The sequence below is a fragment of the Tamandua tetradactyla genome, chromosome 4 (assembly GCF_023851605.1).
Source record: "Tamandua tetradactyla isolate mTamTet1 chromosome 4, mTamTet1.pri, whole genome shotgun sequence".
NCBI lineage: Eukaryota > Metazoa > Chordata > Mammalia > Pilosa > Myrmecophagidae > Tamandua > Tamandua tetradactyla.
Window position 1 is genome coordinate 33,435,958 of NC_135330.1, and position 21,397 is coordinate 33,457,354.

Consider the following 21,397-nt stretch of genomic DNA (forward strand, 5'->3'; position numbering starts at 1 on the left):
AAGCACTGCCTTGATGATGGCTTGATCTGGATATTTTCCTAAACTCTAACCATAAGTGAATAAATTCCCAACCATTTAATAGTATTGCTTTAAGCACCCTAGGAAACTAAAGCAGTGGGTAATCTGCAAGCAAAAATGTAAAATGATTGTCTAAGTATTGTTTCTGTTTTCCATTATTTAGAAGAGCATTCAGAGAACACACTGATATCACAAATTAAATGTAACTGTAAAACAGCTACCTCTCAAACGTTGCTATATGTAAAAAATGCTTAAATGCCCAAGAAAGGAATTCAATTATTAAGTTTTTTTCACTTTTTTATTAAAAAAAATTTTTATTGTGAAATATAACAAATGCAAAAAAGGCAATAAATTCCAAAGTATATTTTAACAAGTAGTTATAGAACAGATTTCAAAGTTTGGTGTAGGTTATAGTCTCATAATTTCAGGTTTTTTCTTCTAGCTGCTCCAAGATACTAGAGACTAAAAAGAAATATTAATATAATGGTTCAGTCGTCATACTCATTTGTTAAATCCTAACTTTTCTGTTATAACTCCTCCTTCTCCTTTGATCCTTCTTTCAATCTTTAGCGATATTTGAGTTATTCGCATTCTAACATTTTATATGCTGAAAAGCGGTGTCAATACAGGATAGGGGGTGGAACTGGTTGATGTTCCTGGAGAGACTAGAACCTCTGGATTTCAGCATTTATCTGGCCTATGAGCCACCAGAAGGTTTCACATTTATGAAAAGTAAACCTAGGGCATGGAACTTTGGTAGGATCTCAGATAGAGCCCTGTTCTTAGGGTTAACAGGAATGATGCTGGTTGGGATTTGGCAAATTGTAGCAGTTAGCATATCAAGTTGGAGCTTGCATGAGAGTAGCTTCCAGAATTGCCTCTCCACTCTATTTAAAATCTCCTCACCATTGATGCCTTATTTTGTTACATTTCTTTTTTCCCTTTTGGTCAGTAAGGCATTGTCCATCCCACAGAGCCAGGGCCATATTTATCCCTGGAATTCATGTTCCACATTGCCAGACAGACTCACACCGCTTGTCATGTCCCACGTGGGGTGGGGGTGAGGGGGTAATGATTTTACTTGCAGAGTTGGGCTTAGAGACGGAGAGAGTCCACATTTGATCTTTTATAAAACAAGATTTTAATACATACAAGAGCAGATAGAATAGTACAAAGAAGAACCCCATTACTGACTAATCATCAACTGTCGACAAATAGCCAATCTAATTTCATCTATAGTTTCTCTCTCTGATACTTATTTCAAAGCAAATTCCAGACACCCATAAGCATGCAACTCTAAAACATAAGGACTCTTAAAAACACACACAATATGATTACCACATCTAAAAAATTAAAAATTCCTTAATTTTACATAGCCAGTCAGTGTTCAAATGTCTGCCAAAATCCCATTTTGAATAGTTTGTTATTTGGTCTTTCAAGTAAAAATAGTGCTCCCTGAAAAAAAGCAGTTGGTTCAGCTTGCAACTCAAATAATCACGTACGAGTTTTCCCTGAAGACAAACAGCATATTTTGGTATACATCATAAGTGCTTTATGCATACTTCTCATTTTGCCACACAGAATATTAAAAAAGACATGTATCTAAGAATCAAGATTTCATAAAATTAATTGCTTTCACTGCTCATCAACCAAATTCTTAAGTGAAACTGCCCAAAATGCCACAGGTCACAGTCTTTGAAAAGAAAGCATCACCTTGCTAACACTTTGCTTTTGGACTTCTCTCAAACTAAAAATCATGAGACAATAAATTCTCATTGTTTAAGCCAAACTCACTGGATGGTATTCGTTTTAGCGGTCAGTAAACTATTACAGATGGATACATAAGTTAATATACTCGTTTTTAAGAAATGTAATTGGCAGTATTAAGGGTTCAAGGAGCATGAATACAACTTACACTCAGGTGTTCAGAAAATGAATTGATAGACAGATAGATACACAGATGGAAAGACAGAATGATATCACAAATGTGGCAAAATGTTAAAATTGTTGGGAACTGAGTATCTGGAGGGATAAAGTAATGTTGGAGTTCTCTGTATTGGGTCTGTATTATTTGTGTAACCATCCTGCAAGTTTAAAAATATTTAAAGTAAAAAGTTGTTGTGGTTTTAAGTAAAAGGATAAAAACATGTTTTGATTTGCTAAAACTGCTAGAATGCAATATAACAGAAATGGCTTGGCTTTTACAAGGGGATTTATTAGATACAAGTTACAATCCTAAAGCTGTGAAAATATCCAAATCAAGGTACCCAACAAGAGGATACCTTCTCAGAAGAAAGGCTGCTAGCATCTGGGTTCCTATGTCACATGGTAAGGCACATGGCAACCATCTGCTGCCCTTCTCCCCAGCTTCTGGTTTCAAAAGGCTCTCTCAACTTCTGGCATCTCCTGGGGCATTTTCCTTCTACATCTCCACACATCTCTGTCTGGTTTCATTTCTCTACTCTCTGTGTTGACTCTCCAAGCATCTAAGCTTTCTCCAAAATGTCTCCCTCTTAAAGAACTCCAGTAATCAGATAAGTACCCACCTTGAATGGGGGGGGGGTCACATCTCCATGAAAACAACCTAATCAAGAAGTCCCACTCACAAAATGTCTACAACCACAAGACTGGACCAGAAGAACATGATTTTTTCTGGGGTACACAATAGTTTCAAACCAGCACACACATCAACACAGCCAAAAGTAGAAATACCCCAAATGGATAAATAAAATGTGGTATAGCTGAACAATAGAATATTATTCATCAATTAAAAGTAATGAAGTGCTGGTACATGCTACAACATGGATAAACATTGAAAACATTATTCAGAAAATCAGTAAGGATCTAGAACTGAACAACACCATTATCAGTAATGAAAGAGAGATATTAAATAATGAGGGAATGGTATGTATTTCTCTATGCACATAAATTCAACAACTTTGATGGAATGAACTATTTCTTCAAAATCCACAACTAGAATAGTTCTATAACTCTTAAAGTAATTATATTTGTAGTTTAAAGCCTTCCAAAAAAAGAAATCTCAAGACGGTTTCACTGGCAAATTATACAAAATATTTAAAGAAGCAGTAACACCAGTTTTCCACAATCACTTTCAGAAAATAAAAAACACTTTCCAACTCATTTATAAGACCAGGATTATTGTGGTGTCATAACCAGGTGAAAACAATACAAGACAATGTTAGACCAATATCCCTTATGAAAAGACACAAAACTACTAGCAAAATAATTAGGAAATAAAATCCAGCAATATATACAAATATACCACAATCAAGTGGGGTTCATCCAGGGAAACTAAGTCTGATTCAATAATTAAAAATCAATCAGTGTAATACAACATATTAATAGTTGAAAGAAGAAGAAAAAATAACCACATGATTATATCAATCAATACAGAAAATATTGGCAAAATTCAATAATCACTCAAGATAAAAACTCTCAGCACAGTAGGAATGGAAAGAAACCTCCTCACACTGATAAGAGTACCTATTAAAAAAACCTCACTAATCCTAACATCACACTTACTGGATAAAGATTGAATGCTTTCACCCTAAGATGGGGAACAAGGCAAAATGTCTACTTTCGCCTTCATGCTCCCATTCAACATCCTACTAGATGTCCTAATCAATGAAAGAAGGCAAGATAAAAAGAAATTAAAAAGGCATATAGACTGTAATGGAAGAAATACAGTTCTATTAGCTGACTATGACTGCTTATGTAGTAAATTCCAAGGAACCTATAAACATACTGTGAGAACTATTGAGTTTAGCAAGTATACAGTGTACAAGAATAAAACACAAAAATCAATGGTATTTGCACTTACTAGCAATGAGCATTTAAAAACCAAAATTTAAGACAATACCACTTACAACAGCTACACCACAAAATCTAACAAAACATATATAGCATTATAGCATCTCTATGCTGAAAACTACCAAATGCCAACGAATAAATTTTTTTAAAAAGCTAAATAAATGGACTTACTGTACTCATAAATTATAAAAACATATTAATGTCAATTCTCTGAAAATTGATCTACAGTTTAATGCAACTCCAATAAAAATCCCAAAAAGAAAATTTATAGATATATACAGGCAGATTCTAAAATTTATATGGAAATTTAAATTTTAAAAGAAATAGAGTAGCCAAACAATTTTGAAAAAGAAGAATAAGTTAGTGGAATCCCACTATCTGAATTTAAGACTTATTATAAAACTAGATACTCAACACAGTGTAGTACTGGTGGAGCAACAGAAACATAGAACAACAAAAGAGAACAGAAAAGTCCAGAAGGAGATCCACACAAAAATGAACTATTGAGGTTTTCTTCTTTAAATAGAGAAGTTATAGACATATAAATTCCCATATATCACCCTATTATTTACAACTTGCAACAATATTCCAACTTGTGTAGAACACTTGTTATAATTGAGGATAGCACATTTTTACAGTCCATGTTTTCACTTAGGGTTCACTGTGTAGTATAATTCCATTGGTTTTTTTTTTTGTAAAATTTTTATTCTGTTACTATATATGCAATCTAACATTTCCCCTTCTAATCACATTCAAATATTTATTTCAGTGCTGTTAATTATCTTCACAACATTGTGCTATCATCACTACCATCCATTTTTACCAAAATATTACCAATATTCCAAATAGGAACCCTGTATTTTTCACTTCTTAACCTACTCCCTGGTATCTCACATTCTAGATTCTGACTCCATGAGTTAGGTTATTCTAATTATTTCAAGTCAGTGAAACTTGTCCTTTTGTGTCTGGCTTAATTTATTCAACGTGATGTCTTCAAGGTTCATCCATTTTGTTGCATGTATGAGAAATTCACTTCTTCCAGCTGAATAATATTCCACTGTCTGTATATATCATTTTGTTTATCCATTCATCAGCCGATGGACACTAGGGTTGCTGCCTTTTGTATAGGCTGTCATTTTACTTTCATGGTAGTCCTTTCAGGCAATGGTTTCTTAAACTTGATACTCGAAGTACAAGTAACAAAAGAAAAACTACATAAATGGGATCTCATCAAAATTAAAACCTTCTGTGCCTCAAAGAACTTTTGCCTCTAGGCAAAAGGAGCCTGAGACAGAGAAAGCAGAGTTTAAAAACAAATGAGACCAGTGGCCTAAGGCAAAGGCTACCTGCTTTCAGTCCTGTACTTGAACACACAAGAGAGGGAGAAGGTTCATTTCCTGGGCAGTAGAGAGGGTACTAGAGGAAACCCTAAGGCCACTAGCAAGCATGGGCTCACAAAAAGATACAGGTCCAAAAAAGACAGGAGAACACAGCACTTTGCATTTCACCTTGGGTTAACCTTCTTGACAGGAGGACTGAACTCTAAAAGAAACTTGTCAATTTGCAAAGACTGTGAAATGTGTTTTCTGCCTGGATATCCTTGGTTTGTTATCTCCTGACACTTAAAAATATCTATCATATCACCAGCTGAATACATACTCAAGAAACAGACATTTCAGGGAATACACACCAGCATATGAAACAGTAAAATATATACCATGCAAGAGAAGATAGTAAGACAAACAAAGAAATGGGAAATGAAGGCCCATTTAGAGGAAGAAGACAAAAAAACAGAAAGCATCAAAGAACAGAAGACTGTGAATGTAATGGACAAAGATTTTCAAAAATATCTTCAATATGCTCAAGTAGATGAAGGAAAATACAGAGAAAGAACTAAAGGATATCAGGGAAACAATGAATGAACAATGTGAATTTCAATAAAGCTACAGAAATCTCAAAAATTTGAAATCTTTCAAAAATTTGAAAATATTTAGTGACATAGCTCATACCTATAGCAAAGCTGGTATTTGTAGTAACTTTTTACTTGATATTTCGAGAAAGCACACAGTTGATACTTAATCAAATGGTACTTAAGATAACTGTTTAATATTTAGAATTCAAGTAATTCTGATATCTGTATTTGTAGATTTTTTTCTTCCTTGCTTTAATTTTAAATTGGTTTTTGAAACATATTGTACAAATAGGCTTTATGACGATTAAATTTTTTTTAATATGCCTATGGATAAGCTAATAAGATATCAATTTTAGGTGGTTAGGATTTCCATACGTTAACTTTTAAAATATTCCCTGAAATCAGGAAAATATTTCATAACATAGGTCATTATTATAGCAATGCAGATATAAGAACTTTCGACTTGATATTTTGAGAACATTCACAGTTTTGACAGCTGATCAAATGGTATTTAAGTTAGTGTTCAACACTTAGAATTTAAGAACTTTGCTATCTGAATATGTAGATTTTTTCCTTGTTGCCTTAAGTTTAAATTGGTTTATGCAAACACAGGCTTTACAATGACTACATGGATAGTCAAAGAACACAAGACTGCGAAAATAATGGACAAAGATTTAAATACGCCTATGGTTACGCTGAGTCATCCATTGTTGTTGGTTCTAAGTATATTGCTTGTTTTCTTTAATTAAAAAATGTTAAAAAGAAACCAAATGGAATTACTGTAGTTGAAGATGCTCAATAACTGAAATGAATAGTCTTAAGGAGGGTTTCAACAGTAGACTGAACCTGGCAGAAAAATCAGAAAACTCAAAGAAAAGACAATTGAAATGAGCAAAAAGAAAAAAGAGTTATAAAAAGTGAAAATAGCCTAATATACTTGTGGGACATCAATACATTATGGGAGTCCCAGAAGGAGAAGAAAGAGAGAAAGGGGCAGGAGGAACATTCAGAGAAATCATGACAGAAAACTTTCCAAACTTAGCAAAAGATGTGAATATTCACATCACAGACACATAATGGCCAAACTGTCAGATGCAAAGGACAAGGAGAGAGTTCTCAAAGATGCAAGAGAAAAACGAGTTATATACCAGTGAGTACCAAATATGTTAAATGCTGACTTCTCATCAGAAACTATGGAGGGAAGAAGGTGAAAGGATGCAAAATTTCAAGTGCAGAAAGAAAACAACTGTCAATCAGTAATTTAAAATCAAACTTTAAAATGAGGGTGAAGGTCCAATAAGTCCTCTTAGGTCTCAAAGGTGATTGGGGAGCAACTGGCTTTCCTGGAAGTCGAGGATTCCCAGGGAAGACGGGGAGGCCAGGTAATCCCGGACAAAAAGGCCAGAAGGGAGAAAAAGGGAGTGGAAACATGCTAAGATCAGTACAGCTCCCTGATCATATTAGGACAGGGCCCTTTTAAGGTCAGTCGGGTTGGGTGGGATGGGATATCCTCTGCTACCATCTCAATAAAAAGCTCTTCACCTCTGGACAAGTCATCAGCACAAGTGACTTCCAAGATTCTTTTATGGCTCCTCCAACCAACTGACCTTGGTTCCCGTGTCTGTCCTGGTTTCTACATGGCTTCTTCTCGTGGTCTTTAGTATATTTGAGCCTCTCCTCTCAAGCTCATCTCTCTTCCGGCTCCAGTACTCCACCACCACCCTTGTCCAGCATTCCTGCCCTCGACATCTTCAGGTAATGAATGGCTGGCTGCTTCCAGCCAGTCCTCAGATGCTACGCTAGGAACCCTAATGTGCTGGGTTCTAGAAATCTCATAGGTACTGATTACATGTGGATTCTTTATATTTCAAAACATTATTCTTAACCAGGGAGAGGAGTAACATAGAAGATTCATCATTCAATCAGCGTAAGTCCATTGTGTACTTCTTATTATATATATATCTTGTCTTATGGAGATGTTGCCAAGAGAAACATTGTCAAGTAAACAGGCAAATAATTCCATGAGCAGAGCTAGATTGGGGGAAGAACAGTGCTCTCTAAGAATTCAGAGGAAATTATGATTTTTTAATTCATTAAAATTTTAAAACAGGTTCATTGATTTGATTTTTTAGTTAACCTTCCTGTCTTTGAATTCTCCAAGCTATAACATACTTTTTTCAAGTGGTAAAATAAGGAAAAAGTGAAATTTGGAAAGCTATTCAATAATTTGCCCAGTTATTCTAAGCAAAATCATTTTGATTATGAAAAAAATATGCTAATTTTTTATTCTACAAAGCTCTTTGCATTTTATGCTTTATGTAACTAATATAGATTCTAGAGAAGAATATTTCAGTAGAACTGGAGATATTTTGTATAGGTAAAGGGATGAAAATAGGAAAGCAAAGAGACTTTTTGAAAAAAAGAAGGAATTCCATGTTATTCCATGTCTTTCTATTGATTAACAGACCAAAATTTCACAATTGTCCATTCCTTCCCGTCTAAACCCACCATTAATGTTCTTATATCATTCTTAAATGCATCTTATGTTTTTGTATGTGTATCTCACCATTTCCGTTTTTTCTGTAAAACGGACAGCTTAAAACCTTCCTCACAGGGTTGTTGTGAGGGTCAAATAAGATATTGTGTATGAAGACACTTTAAAATCGTAAAGTGTTATGAACACATACACAAAAAAATGAGGGTGAGATCAAGACATTCCCAGCAGATAAACAAAAGCCAAGGAAGTTTATTACCACTCCCACGAGACCTGCCCTATAAGTAATGCTAAATGGAGTTCTTCAGAATGAAAGGAAAGGACACTAAACAGTAGGTCAATGCAGCATAAAGATATAAAGACCTCAAGCAAAAGTATCCATATAAATTATTATAAATGAAAAAGATATTGTATTTTTGGGTATGTAACTCCATTTCTTACTCTTTACAGGTGTGAAAATGCAAGTGCATAAAAAGTAATAATAAATCCATGTTCTGGGATATATAATGTACAAATTATATTTGTAATGTACAAAAAAGGGTGGGGGGATGAAGGGATTGAGGAACAGTGTATGCGTTTGCTATGAAAGAGAACTTGGCATCAAATCAAATATGATGGCTAAATAGTTAGGATGTTAAATTTTAACCCATGGTAACCAGAAGGAAAATATTTTCATTTCATTTTCAGAAAGAAATGAAAACAGACTCAATATGGTATAATACAAAAAATAAAATAAATGTGACAATAGACATTAACAAAAAAATTGATGAACAGAAAGGTTTATGACTTACAGACATAAAGGAGCAAAGTGGCAGAAAAAAATGTGCATTATCAGCAATGACTTTATACATAAGATTAAGCAATGACTTTATACGTAAGGATTAAACTCTCCAGACAAAAGGCAGAAACTGGCAGAACGGATACAAAAGCATGACCAAACTGCAGGCTGAAGTAGGCTGAAAGCAAAAAGATGAAAAAAATATACCATGCAAGTATAACCAAAAGAGACCTGGGGTAGCTATAGTAATATACAGATAAAATAGACTGTGAGTCAAAAACTGTTACAAGGGACAGACACAGTCAGTATATATTGTCAAAGTGATCAATTCAACAAGATGTAACAATTATAAATATATATATACACGTAAGAGCAGAGCCCCAAAATTATGAACCAAATATTGACAAATTTGAAAAGAGAAATAGGTGTTTCTACATTAATAGTGGGTCACTTCAATACCACTTTCAATAGTGGATACAACATCTAGACAGAAGATCAATACGGAAGTAGAAGACTTGAAAAATACTCTAAACCAGCTAGACCTAACAGACATAAATAGAACACTTAACCCAAAGCAGCAGAATACACATTCTTTTCTAGTACACATGGATTATTCTCCAGGATAATAGATCATATGTTAAGTTACAAAACAAGTCTCAATAAATTGAAATCATAAATTGTGTCTTCTCCGACCACAATGGAATGAAGTTAGAAATCAACATATGAGAGAGAGATGGAAAATTCACTAATATGTGGAAATTAAACAATGTACTCCAAAACAACCAATGGGTTAAAGGGGAAATCATAACAGAAAACAGGAAATATTTTGAGACAAATTAATATGAAAACTCAGCATACCAAAACTGATGGGATACAGCAAAGGCAGTGTTAAGAGGTAAATGCATAGCTCTAAATACTTGCATTAAAAAAGAATAAAGCTCTCAAATCACAAACCTCAGCTAAAAATGAGCAACTAGAAAAAAAAAAAAAGAGCAAACTAAACCAAAAGCAAGCAGAGGAAAGGAAATAACAAAGACGAGAGTGGAAATAAATAAGAGTAAAAAAATTAGGGAGAACCAACAAAACCAAAAGTTGGTTCTTTGAAAAGATCAGTAAAATTGATAAACGTTTAGCTAGACTGACAAAAAAAAAGTATTGGAATCAGAACTGAAAAGGGGGACATTATCAATCCCACATAAACAAAAAGGCCTATAAGAGGATACTATGAACAACCATACACCAGTGTTAGAGATAACCTAGATTAAAAGGACAAATTCCTTTCTGAGTCCAGGTAAAGGAATTTGTCCTAGAAAGACACAAACTACTTGCATTTGACCCCACAAGAAAGAGAAGAGCTCAACAGAGCAATTACAAGTAGAGATTAAATCAGTCATCAAAAACCTCCCAACAGGGTGGGTCTTGGTGGCTCAGCAGACAGAGTTCTCTCCTGCCATACACAGACCCGGGGTTTGATTCCCAGTGCCTGCCCGAGAAGAAAATAAAAAAACCTCCCAATAAAGAAAAGACTTCATGAGTAACTACCAAACATTCCAAGAATACCAATCCTGCTCAAATTCTTCCAAAAACCTGAAGAGGAAAGAACAATTCCTCAATCATTCTATGAGGCCAACATCACCCTGATATCAAAGCCAGATAAAGAAACTACAAGAAAAGAAAACTAACAGACCAATTTCTCTTATGAATATAGATTCAAAAACCATCAATAAAATATAAGCAAACCAAACGTAACAGCACAATAAAAAAATTATACACCAAGTATGATGGTTTGGAACCATATGTACCCCAAGGATACATGATCTTAATATTAATCCATTCCTGTGGGTATGAACCAGTTGTAAGTAGGATCTTTTGGTGAAGATTTTTCAGTTAAAGGTGTGACCCACCTCAATCAGGATGGATCTTAATCCTGTTACAGGAGCCTCTGTAAGAGAATGAACTCAGAAAAAGAGAGAGAGAGTCACAGAGGGATAAGCCAGAAGGTGAAATTCAACAGAACCCTGAGGAGAAAGGAAAGGACAGGAGACACCACCATGTGCCTTGCCATGTGACAGAAGAATCACGAACACTGGCAGCCAGCCCCACAAAACCACTGTTTCCAGGGAGAAAATATAACCTTGATGATTCCTTAATTTGGACATTTTCCCTGCCTTAAAACCATGACCAAATAAATTCCCAGTTTCTACCTGGACCCATTTCATGTTATTGGCGTCAGCAGCCTGGGAAATTAAAACACCGTTATCAAATGGGATTTATTCCAGGTATACAAGGGTGGTTCAACATGAGAAAACCAAAAAATGTAATACCCCATGTAAATAGAACGAAGGGGAGAAAAAACATGATCATCTCAACTGATGAAGAAAAGCATTTGGCAAATGCCACATCCCTTCGTAATAAAAATACTTAGGAAAATAGGAAACTTCCTCAACATGATAAAGGGCATATATGAAAAAACCACACTTAACATCATATTTAGTGTAAAAGTAGTAAAAGACTAAAATTGTTCCCTTGATTAGAATCAAGGCAAGGATGCCCATTGTCATCACTATTATCCAACACAGTACTAGAAGTTCTAGCCAGAGAAATTAGGGGGAAAAAGAGAAGCAATAAAAGGCATCTAAATAGGAAAGGAAGAAGTGAAACTTTCCCTATTGATAGATGACATGATTTAATATGCAGAAAATCCTGAAAAAGGTACAATGAAGCTCTTAGAATTAAGAAATGAATTAATCAAAGCAGTGGGAAACAAGAGCAACACCCCAAATTAGTACTGTTTCTTACACTAGTAACGAAAAATCAAGGAGAAGAAACCAAGAAAAAGAAATTCCAGTTACAATAACAATTACAAGAATCAAATATCTAGGAATAAATCTAACTAAGGATATAAAGGACTTGTACATAGAAAATTACAAAATATTGCTCAAAGAAATCAAAGAAGACCTACATAAATGGAAGGACATTCTGTGTCCAAAGCACAAGCAACACAAGAAAAAATAGATAAATGCAACCTGTGCAGTTTTGAAAGGATGTATATCCCCTAGAAAAGCCACGTTTTAAGCCTAATCCCATTTTGTAAAGGCAGTCGTTTCTTCTCATCTTTATTGCATATTGTATCTTTGAAACTGTAATTAGATAATCTCCCTGGAGATGTGATTTAATCAAGGGTGACTGTTAAACTGGATTAGGTAGAGGTGTGTCTCCACTCATCTGGGTGGGTCTTGATAAGTTTCTGCAGTGCTATAAAAGAGGAAACATTTTGGAGAGAGATTCAGAGACAGTAGAGAATGTTGCAGCACCACGAAGCAGAGAATCCACGAGCCAGCAACCTTTGGAGATGAAGAAGGAAAAAGACTCCCGGGGAGCCTCATGAAACTGGAAGCCAGAAGAGAAAGCTAGCAGATGACACTGTGTCCACCATGTGCTCTTCCAGCTGAGAGAGAAGCCCTGACTGTGTTTGCCATGTGTCTTTTCACTTGAGCGAGAAACCCTGAACTTCATTCATCCGCCTTCCTGAACCAAGGTATCCTTCCCTAGATGGATACCTTTGATTGGACATTTCTATAGACTTGTTTTAATTGGGACATTTTCTCAGCCTTAGAACTGTAAACTAGCAATTTATTAAACTTCCCTTTTTAAAAGTCATTCTGTTTCTGGTATATTGTATTCTGGCAGCTAGCAAACTAGAACACAACCTCATCAAAATTTAAAATGTTTGTACCTCAAAGGCCTTTATAATGCAAGTTAAACAACTCCTTTCACCTATGCAATGGGGGAAAAATTTCAAAGCCACATATTTTGATAAGGGTTTAATATCCAGAATTAAAATTTTTTAAATCCCATAAGGCAACCACAAAAAGATAAATAACCTAATTAAAAATGTGCAAAAAAAAAAAATAGAAGCTGTGAATGACATTTCTACAAACACAGTATACAAGGGGCCAAAAAGCACATGAATAGATGCTCATCATCATTAGCCATCAGGGAAATGCAAATCACTGGAGAGGATGTGGAGAAATAGGAACACTCATTCACTCTGGTGGGAATAGGATAAGGTGCAGCTGCTGTGGGAAAAGTTTGGCAATTTCTCAGGAAGTTAAGTGTAGATTTACCATTATGACCCAGCAATTTACCATTAAGTGTAAATTTACCATTATGACTCATTTCTAGGTATCTACCCAAAATAAATTAAAGCAGGGACTCATACAGATATCTGGACATTGATGTTCACAGTGGCATTATGTACAATAGCCAAAAAGATGGAAGTGACCCAAGTATCCATCAACTGATGAATGGATAAATACAATGAAATGTTATTTGGTTATAAAATGGAATCAAGTTCTGACACATATGACATCATGGATGAACCCTGAAGACATGCTGAGTGAAATAAGCCACAGACACAAAGAAACAAATATTGTACAACCTCACTGATACACTTTGTTCTGGTTTGCTAGCTGCCGGGATGCAACACACCAGAGACGGATTGGCTTTTAATAAAAGGGGATTTATTTTGTTAGTTCTTCAGAGGAAAGGCAGCTAACTTTCCACTGAGGTTCTTTCTTACGTGGAAGGCACAGGATGGTCTCTGCTGGTCTTCTCTCCAGGCCCCTGGGTTCCAACAACTTTGCCCGGGGTGACTTCTTTCTGCATCTCCAAACTGAGCTGCAAGTGCTGAGGTGAGGAATGGCGAGCTGCTTAGGTTGTGCTACATTGCGATCTCTCATTTAAGCACCAGCCAATTAAGTCAAACGTCACTCACTGCAGCAGACACGCCTCCTAGCTGACTGCAGATGTAATTAGCAACAAATGAGGTTCATGTACCATTGGCTTATGTCCATAGCAACAAGACTAGGTATGCTCACCTGGCCAAGTTGACAACTGAATCTAACTAACACACACTCAGAATAAGCAAACTCATATAAAGTCAGAATCTAGTATATGGGTTACTAGGGGACAGAGTAAGGATAAAGAAAAGGGAGTTAGTGCTTAAATTGTACAGAGTTTCTATTTCAAATGATGGAAAAGTTTTGGTTATGGATGGTAGTTATGGTGACACAACACTGTAAATGTAGTTAACAACACTGAATTATATATATGAAATGTGGTTCAAATGTGAAATTTAGGCTGTGTGTTATTAAAATAAAAATTCTTTTAAAACATCATGGGATTGTGTTGATTCTGACATTCATTGCAAGCCAATCAATTATACAATATTGTCTGATGGAAAAAAAATCATGGGATTGTACCACAAACAGTGAACTCTAAGGGAAACCATGGACTAAAGTTAATGTACAGTTAGATTAATGTGCTTTCATCAATTGTAAGAAATGGAAGGTATTAAAAAATATGGGTTCCCTATAGATCATGCTTGATTTATCTGTAAAAAACTTCTCTAATTAAAAAAAATAAACAAATGACAGAATTTAAAATAAAGCGACCTCATCAAAATGAAAAACTTTTGTGCTGTAAATGACACCATCGAGAAAGTAAAAAGGCTGATCCACAAAATGGAAGAAAATATTTGTAAGTCCTATATTTGCTAAGGGTCTAGGATCTGGAATATATAAAGAACTCTTACAACTTAAAAATAAAAAGAGAGATCCTGGGTGGTAGCAGATGTTCACAAAGATTGACTTCAGTCATGGCTTTGGGATTAAGATGCTTCTTCTTGGCCCACCCTGCATTTTTGCAACTCCCTTGCAGCCTTAACCAGACCTGTTTCACTGAACATATTGAGAGGAAGACAAAATGACCATAGACAATACATGGCTTATCCAGCTTTACCAGTCCACCATTTTGTTACCAAGAAAGCCAAAGCCAAAGGAAAAGGACAGTCTCAAACCAGAGTGAATATTAATGCTGCCTTGGTTGAGGATATAATCAACTTGGAAGAGGTAGATGAAGAAATGAAGTCTGTGATGGAAACACTCAAGGATAATTTCAATAAGACTCTGAATATAAGGACCTCAGCAGGATCCCTTGATCATATTACTGTGGTAACTGCTGATGGAAAGCTTGCTTTAAACCAGATTGGCCAGATGGCCATAAAGTGATCACAGCTGATTTTGGTAAACATGGCCAGTTTCCCAGAATGTACAGCTGCAGCTATCAAGGCTATAAGAGAAAGTGGAATGAATCTGAACCCAGAAGTGGAAGGGACACTAGTTCAGGTCCCCATATCTAAAGTAACCAGGGAACACAGGGAAATGCTGGTGAAGCTGGCCAAACAGAACACCAACAAAGCCAAAGACTCTTTAAGGAAGGTTCGTACTAATGCAATGAATAAGCTTAAGAAATCAAAGGTCAAAACCTCAGAGGACCACATCAGGCTCATAGAGAAACAGATCAGCCAAATGGCTGACGATGCAGTTGCAGAGCTGGATAGACATCTGGCAATGAAGACGAAAGAACTCCTTGGAGGAAAGTCTACCTGAAGCCAGCAATGCTGTAGAGCTCAGTTTCTGGGACTATTATGAGTGGCAAACTGTGACCTCTCTACCCCATCTGCACAGAAGGTTGAAACCTGTGCTGTTGTTGCTCGTGTGAGGCCTCGCCCTCCAGTGGGACACCCAAACTAACTCTTTCTCTTCCTAACCTCTACCTGCCCCATTCTGCTCTGGACCTTCTGGCATGGGTGACCTTCAGAGAATACCTGCAGAGGCCTTTACTCAAGGCATTATCTTGACTATGACATAGTCAAGAGACTAGGACCATTGGTGGGCTTAGTACCACCTGTTCCTCATCTTGGAGACCTTCTTTCAAACAAGCTAACAGGCCCTATCCCCAGCTTTGAACTGTGCTTGGGCTGATGTGGCCTTCACCTATCCTTTGCTACGGGCCCATTTTCACTCAACTATAAAATCTAAATAAATTGGAAAGAATAAAAACCACAAAGGAAAAAAATAAATAAATAAAGAGAAAATATGGGCAAAGAATCTGAATCAGTATTTCTCCAAATATATACAAATCTTTAAGAAGTATATGGGACTTCCGGAGAAGATGGCGGCTTAGTAAGACGCGCGGGTCTTAGTTCCTCCTCCAGAAAAGCAACTAAAGAAACAGAAACAATACGAAACAGCTCCCGGAGTCATGACAGAGACCAAAAAGACAGCGTACCCCATTCTGGAACAGCTGAACGGGCAGGGAGAATCTGCTGCGGTGAGCTACCCGAGGGGCGCGCGTTTTCCCGGCCGGGTCGGCTGGCAACTGGGGTCCCCTCCACGCACGTGGCTCCCCGGTCTGACTGGGAACGTTGGATAGCGGGGCCCTCCCGTCACGCTTGGCGTTTCGGGCCAGCTGGGCAATTAGGACCGGCACTCTCCCAAGCCGGGGCGGCCAGCGACCCCCACCTCCACGCGCGGTTTCCCGGGCCGAATGCGGTGCAGACAGACGAGCGCCACAAGCGCCACCTACTGGGCAGGAAAAGAAAAACAGAGCCCAGAGATTTCACAGAAAAAGCTTTCAACCAGCTGGGTAACACACCCAGAGAAATCTGATCAAATGCCCAGACACCAGCAGAAAATAATGGATGACGCTCGGAAAATTGAAGATATGGCCCAGTCAAAGGAACAAACCAATAGTTCAAATGAGATACAGGAGCTGAGACAACTAATGCTGAATATACGAACAGAAATGGAAAAATTCTTCAAAAACCAAATCAATAAATTGAGGGAGGACATGAAGAAGACATGGGCTGAACAAAAAGAAGAAATAGAAAATCTGAAAAAACAAATCACAGAACTTATGGGAGTGAAGGACAAAGAAGAAAAAATGGAAAAAACAATGGATACCTACAATGGTAGATCTAAAGAGACAGAAGCTACAATTAGTGAACTGGAGGATGGAACATCTGAATTCCAAAAAGAAACAGAAACTATAGGGAAAAGAATGGAAAAACTTGAGCAGGGGATCAGGGAACTGAATGACAATATGAAGCGCACAAATATACGTGTTGTGGGTGTCCCAGAAGGAGAAGAGAAGGGAAAAGTAGGAGAAAAACTAATGGAAGAAATTATCACTGAAAATTTCCCAACTCTTATGAAAGACCTAAATTTACAGATCCAAGAAGTGCAGCGCACCCCAAAGAGAATAGACCCAAATAGGCGTTCTCCAAGACACTTACTAGTTAGAATGTCAGAGGTCAAAGAGAAAGAGAGGATCTTGAAAGCAGCAAGAGAAAAACAATCCATCACATACAAGGGAAACCCAATAAGACTATGTGTAGATTTCTCAGCAGAAACCATGGAGGCTAGAAGACAGTGGGATGATATATTTAAATTACTAAAAGAGAAAAACTGCCAACCAAGACTCCTATATCCAGCAAAATTGTCCTTCAAAAATGAGGGAGAAATTAAAACATTTATAGACAAAAAGTCACTGAGAGAATTTGTGACCAAGAGACCAGCTCTGCAAGAAATACTAAAGGGAGCACTAGAGTCAGATATGAAAAGACAGAAGAGAGAGGTATGGAGTAAAGTGTAGAAAGAAGGAAAATCAGATATGATATATATAATACAAAAGCCAAAATGGTAGAGGAAAATATTATCCAAACAGTAATAATACTAAAAGTTAATGGACGAATTTCCCAATCAAAAGACATAGAATGGCAGAATGGATTACGACCCAGCAATACCACTGCTAGGTATCTACTCAAGGGACTTAAGGGCAAAGACATAGACGGACATTTGCACACCAGTGTTTATAGCAGCATTATCTACAATTGCAAAGAGAAGGAAACAGCCAAAATGTTCATCAACAGACGAGTGGCTAAACAAACTGTGGCGTATACCTACGATGGAATATTATGCAGCTTTAAGACAGACTAAACTTATGAAGCATGTAATAACATGGATGGACCTAGAGAACATTATGCTGAGTGAGTCTAGCCAAAAACTAAAGGACAAATACTGTAAGGTCCCACTGATGTGAACCGACATTTGAGAATCAGCTTGGAATATATCATTGGTAACAGAGACCAGCAGGAGTTAGAAACAGGGTAAGATAATGGGTAATTGGAGCTGAAGGGATACAGACTGTGCAACAGGACTAGATACAAAAACTCAAAAATGGACAGCACAATAATACCTAAGTGTAATGTAACTATGTTGGAACACTGAATGAAGCTGCACCTGAAATATGGTTTTTTGTTTGTTTGTGTGTTTGTATCTTTTGTTTTTGTTTTTTCTTTTTCCTTTATATATATATATATATATATATATATTATTAGTATTATTATTTTAATTCTCTTCTCTATATTAACATTCTATATTTTTTTCTGCTGTTTTGCTAGTTCTTTTCCTAAATCGATGCAAATGTACTAAGAAATGATGATCATACATCTATGTGATGATACTAAGAATTACTGAGTGCATTTGTAGAATGGAATGATTTCTAAATGTTGTGTTAATTTCTTTTCTTTTGATTAATAAAAAAATTAAAAAAAAAAAAAGAAAAAAAAAAGAAGTATATGAAAAGATATTTCATTAGCCATTTGTGAAATGCAAATCTAAACCACAGTAAGATGACATCCACTAGGATGGCTATATCAAAAAAACGGGCAAATGTTGATGAGGATGTGGAGAAATTTAAATCTTCACACACTGCTGGTGGGAATGTACAATGGTACAGCCACTTGAAAAAAGTCTGGCAGTTCTTCAAAATATTAAATATGGATTACCATATAAACCAATATTTTCCCAAGAGAAATGATAACTTATGTCCCCACAAAAATGTGTACACAAATGTTCATTGTACTACTATTCATAATCACCAAAAAATAGCAATCATCTAAATGTCCACTAATCAATGAATGGATAAACAGAATGTGGTATATCCTTATGATAGGGCCTCATGATTCAGCCATAAAAAGGAAATGAGGTCCTGATACATGCAACATCATGGATGAACACTGACAATATTCTGTTAAGTGAAAGAAGACAAAAAAATGAACACATACTGTAAAAGAATCTGCTTTTATAAAATGTCCAGAAAAGATCAATCCATAGAAACAGAAAGGAAATTAGTGGGGTTGGGGAAGGGAGAAATAGGGAACAATTGCTTATAGTTCCAAGCTTTCTTTTAGAGATGATGAAAATATTCTAAGATTAGATCATGCTAATGGTTGAACACTAAAAGCCACTAAATTATACATTTTATGGTGGGTGAATTTTATGGTATATGAATTGTATCTCAATCTTCTCGTTTTTTTGTCTTTTTTTAACATTATGCTACTTGAGAGAAGCCAGATGTAAATGTCTAAATTTTGTATGATTTCATTCATATGAACTGTCCAGAAATAGAAAATCTATAGAGACAGAAAGGCAGATCAGTGATGGCATAGGGCTGGAGGTGGGAACGTGAACTGACCACAAATTAGCATAAAGGACCTTTCCAGGGTGATGAAAATGTTCTAAAACTGGGGTTGTGGTGATGGCTGTGAAACTCTATGTTTCCTAAAACAAATAAACAAACAAACAAAAAATAATTGGCCTGTACATTTAAAACAGGTATTTTATGGACTATAAATTATAACTCAAAGCTTTTTTTCAAAGACCATAAAAGGAAAAATAAAAATAGCAAAAACAAGCATTTACTCTGCGAAAGACTGTTAAGCAAATGCAATGACAATCTATAAATTTGAAGAAAATATTTGCAAACTTCACATACAGCAAAGTGTTTGTATCCAGGGTATATAAAATACCCTCAAACTCCACAGTATGAAAACAAACAACTCAACTTTAAATAGGTAAAAATCCTTTACACCAAAGAGCATATGCATTGGCAAATAAATTCATAAAAAGATATTGCAGCAGCCATTAAGAAAATGCAAATTAAACCACATGAGCACATATTCTATATACCTATTAGAACGGCTAACATAAGAAAAAAGAAAGAAATAATAACTAACAATATCAAGTGCAGTAGAGAAAACTTATCAGAATGGACAAGCATACCATACTAAGCATTTTATTTGCTCCCCACCTTGTAAGAACCCCCCTGTATTAGTTAGTTTACAAGCTGCTGGAATGCGATACACCAGAACTGGAATGGCTTTTAAAAAGGGGAATTGAATAAATTACAAGTTTATAGTTCTAAGGAAGTAAAGATGTCCAAATTAAGGCACCAACAAGAGGTTACCTTCACTCAATAAAGCTCTATGGGTCAGGAATACCTCTGTCAGCTGGGTAGTCATGTGGCTGGCATCTGCTGGTCCCTTGCTCCTGGGCTCCATTGCTTTCAGCCTCTGTTCCTGCGGGGGCTCCTCATTTTACTTTTCCAAGGCTGGCATTCATCTCTTGGCTTCCGTTGGCTATCTCCACGTTCTGGCTTGCTTAACATCTCATTGCAATGTTTGCTGGGCTCCAAGCATCTCCAAACATTCCTGTCTTTGTTCTCTACATGTCCACATCTGTGTCAGCTCTGCTGTTAAGTTTCTATTGGCTCTGAGGCTTCCGTCGTTTCTCTAGGCTTTGCTGTTTCTGGTGGCTGCAAAGCTTTTTCCGAAATGGTTCCCTCTTAAAAGGCTCCAGTAGGTAATCTCATCTTGAATGGATGGAGACTCATCTCCATGGAAACCATCTAATCAAAAGTTACCACCCACAACTGGGTGGGTCACAACTCTGTGGTGATAATCTAATCAAAAGTATTCAACCTACATCACTGCATTAGGATTAAAAGAAACAGCTGCCTCTACAAGACTGGATCAGGATTAAAACATGATTTTTCTAGGATACATGATAATTTCAAACTGGCACACCCAAGTAAAATGGAAACAAAGTCAGTCAATCAGAACATTTCTTCACTTGCTTCTACATTCGCTCTATTATGAGCTTCCTCTTTCCACCCCCTTGATGGAGCTTCTTTCTACTTTCTGAATGGGATGCTGCCTGATTCATGAATTGCTCAACAAAGCTATGCGATCCTAAATTGCCTAATTTTTTATCTTATCACACTGGAGAAATGAAAACTTTTTGTTCACCCAAAAAATCAATACAACAATGCTTGTAACTGTACTTATAACTGCTAAAACTTATAACAACCCGACTGTCCTTCAACAGATAAATGCATAAACAAATAGGTATATCCATACAATGGAATACTACTTAGCAATAAAAAGGAGTGAACTACTGATATCTGCAACAACTTGGATGATACAACAGCTTAAAAGTAAAGTTTCCACAGAAGCCAGCTTCAAAAGGTTACATTTTTGAAAAGATAAAACCATTTCAGTGGCCAGGTATTATAGATGGGGAAGGTTTAACTATAGGGACTTTTCTATGGTAATTGAGCTGCTCTGTTACTTGACTTGAGTTGTGGTTACACAAATCTATACATGCGTTAAAATTCA

At 36.3% G+C, this 21,397-nt stretch overlaps 1 protein-coding gene and 1 pseudogene across 2 annotated transcripts in view; one reads left to right on the forward strand and one right to left on the reverse strand.

The window, feature by feature from the left end:
- Positions 1–21,397, reverse strand: part of ABL2 (ABL proto-oncogene 2, non-receptor tyrosine kinase) — a 186,920-nt gene that overhangs the window by 42,492 nt on the left and 123,031 nt on the right. The gene's annotated exons all lie outside the window — the stretch shown is intronic.
- Positions 14,691–15,485, forward strand: LOC143679026 (ribosome-recycling factor, mitochondrial pseudogene; annotated as a pseudogene).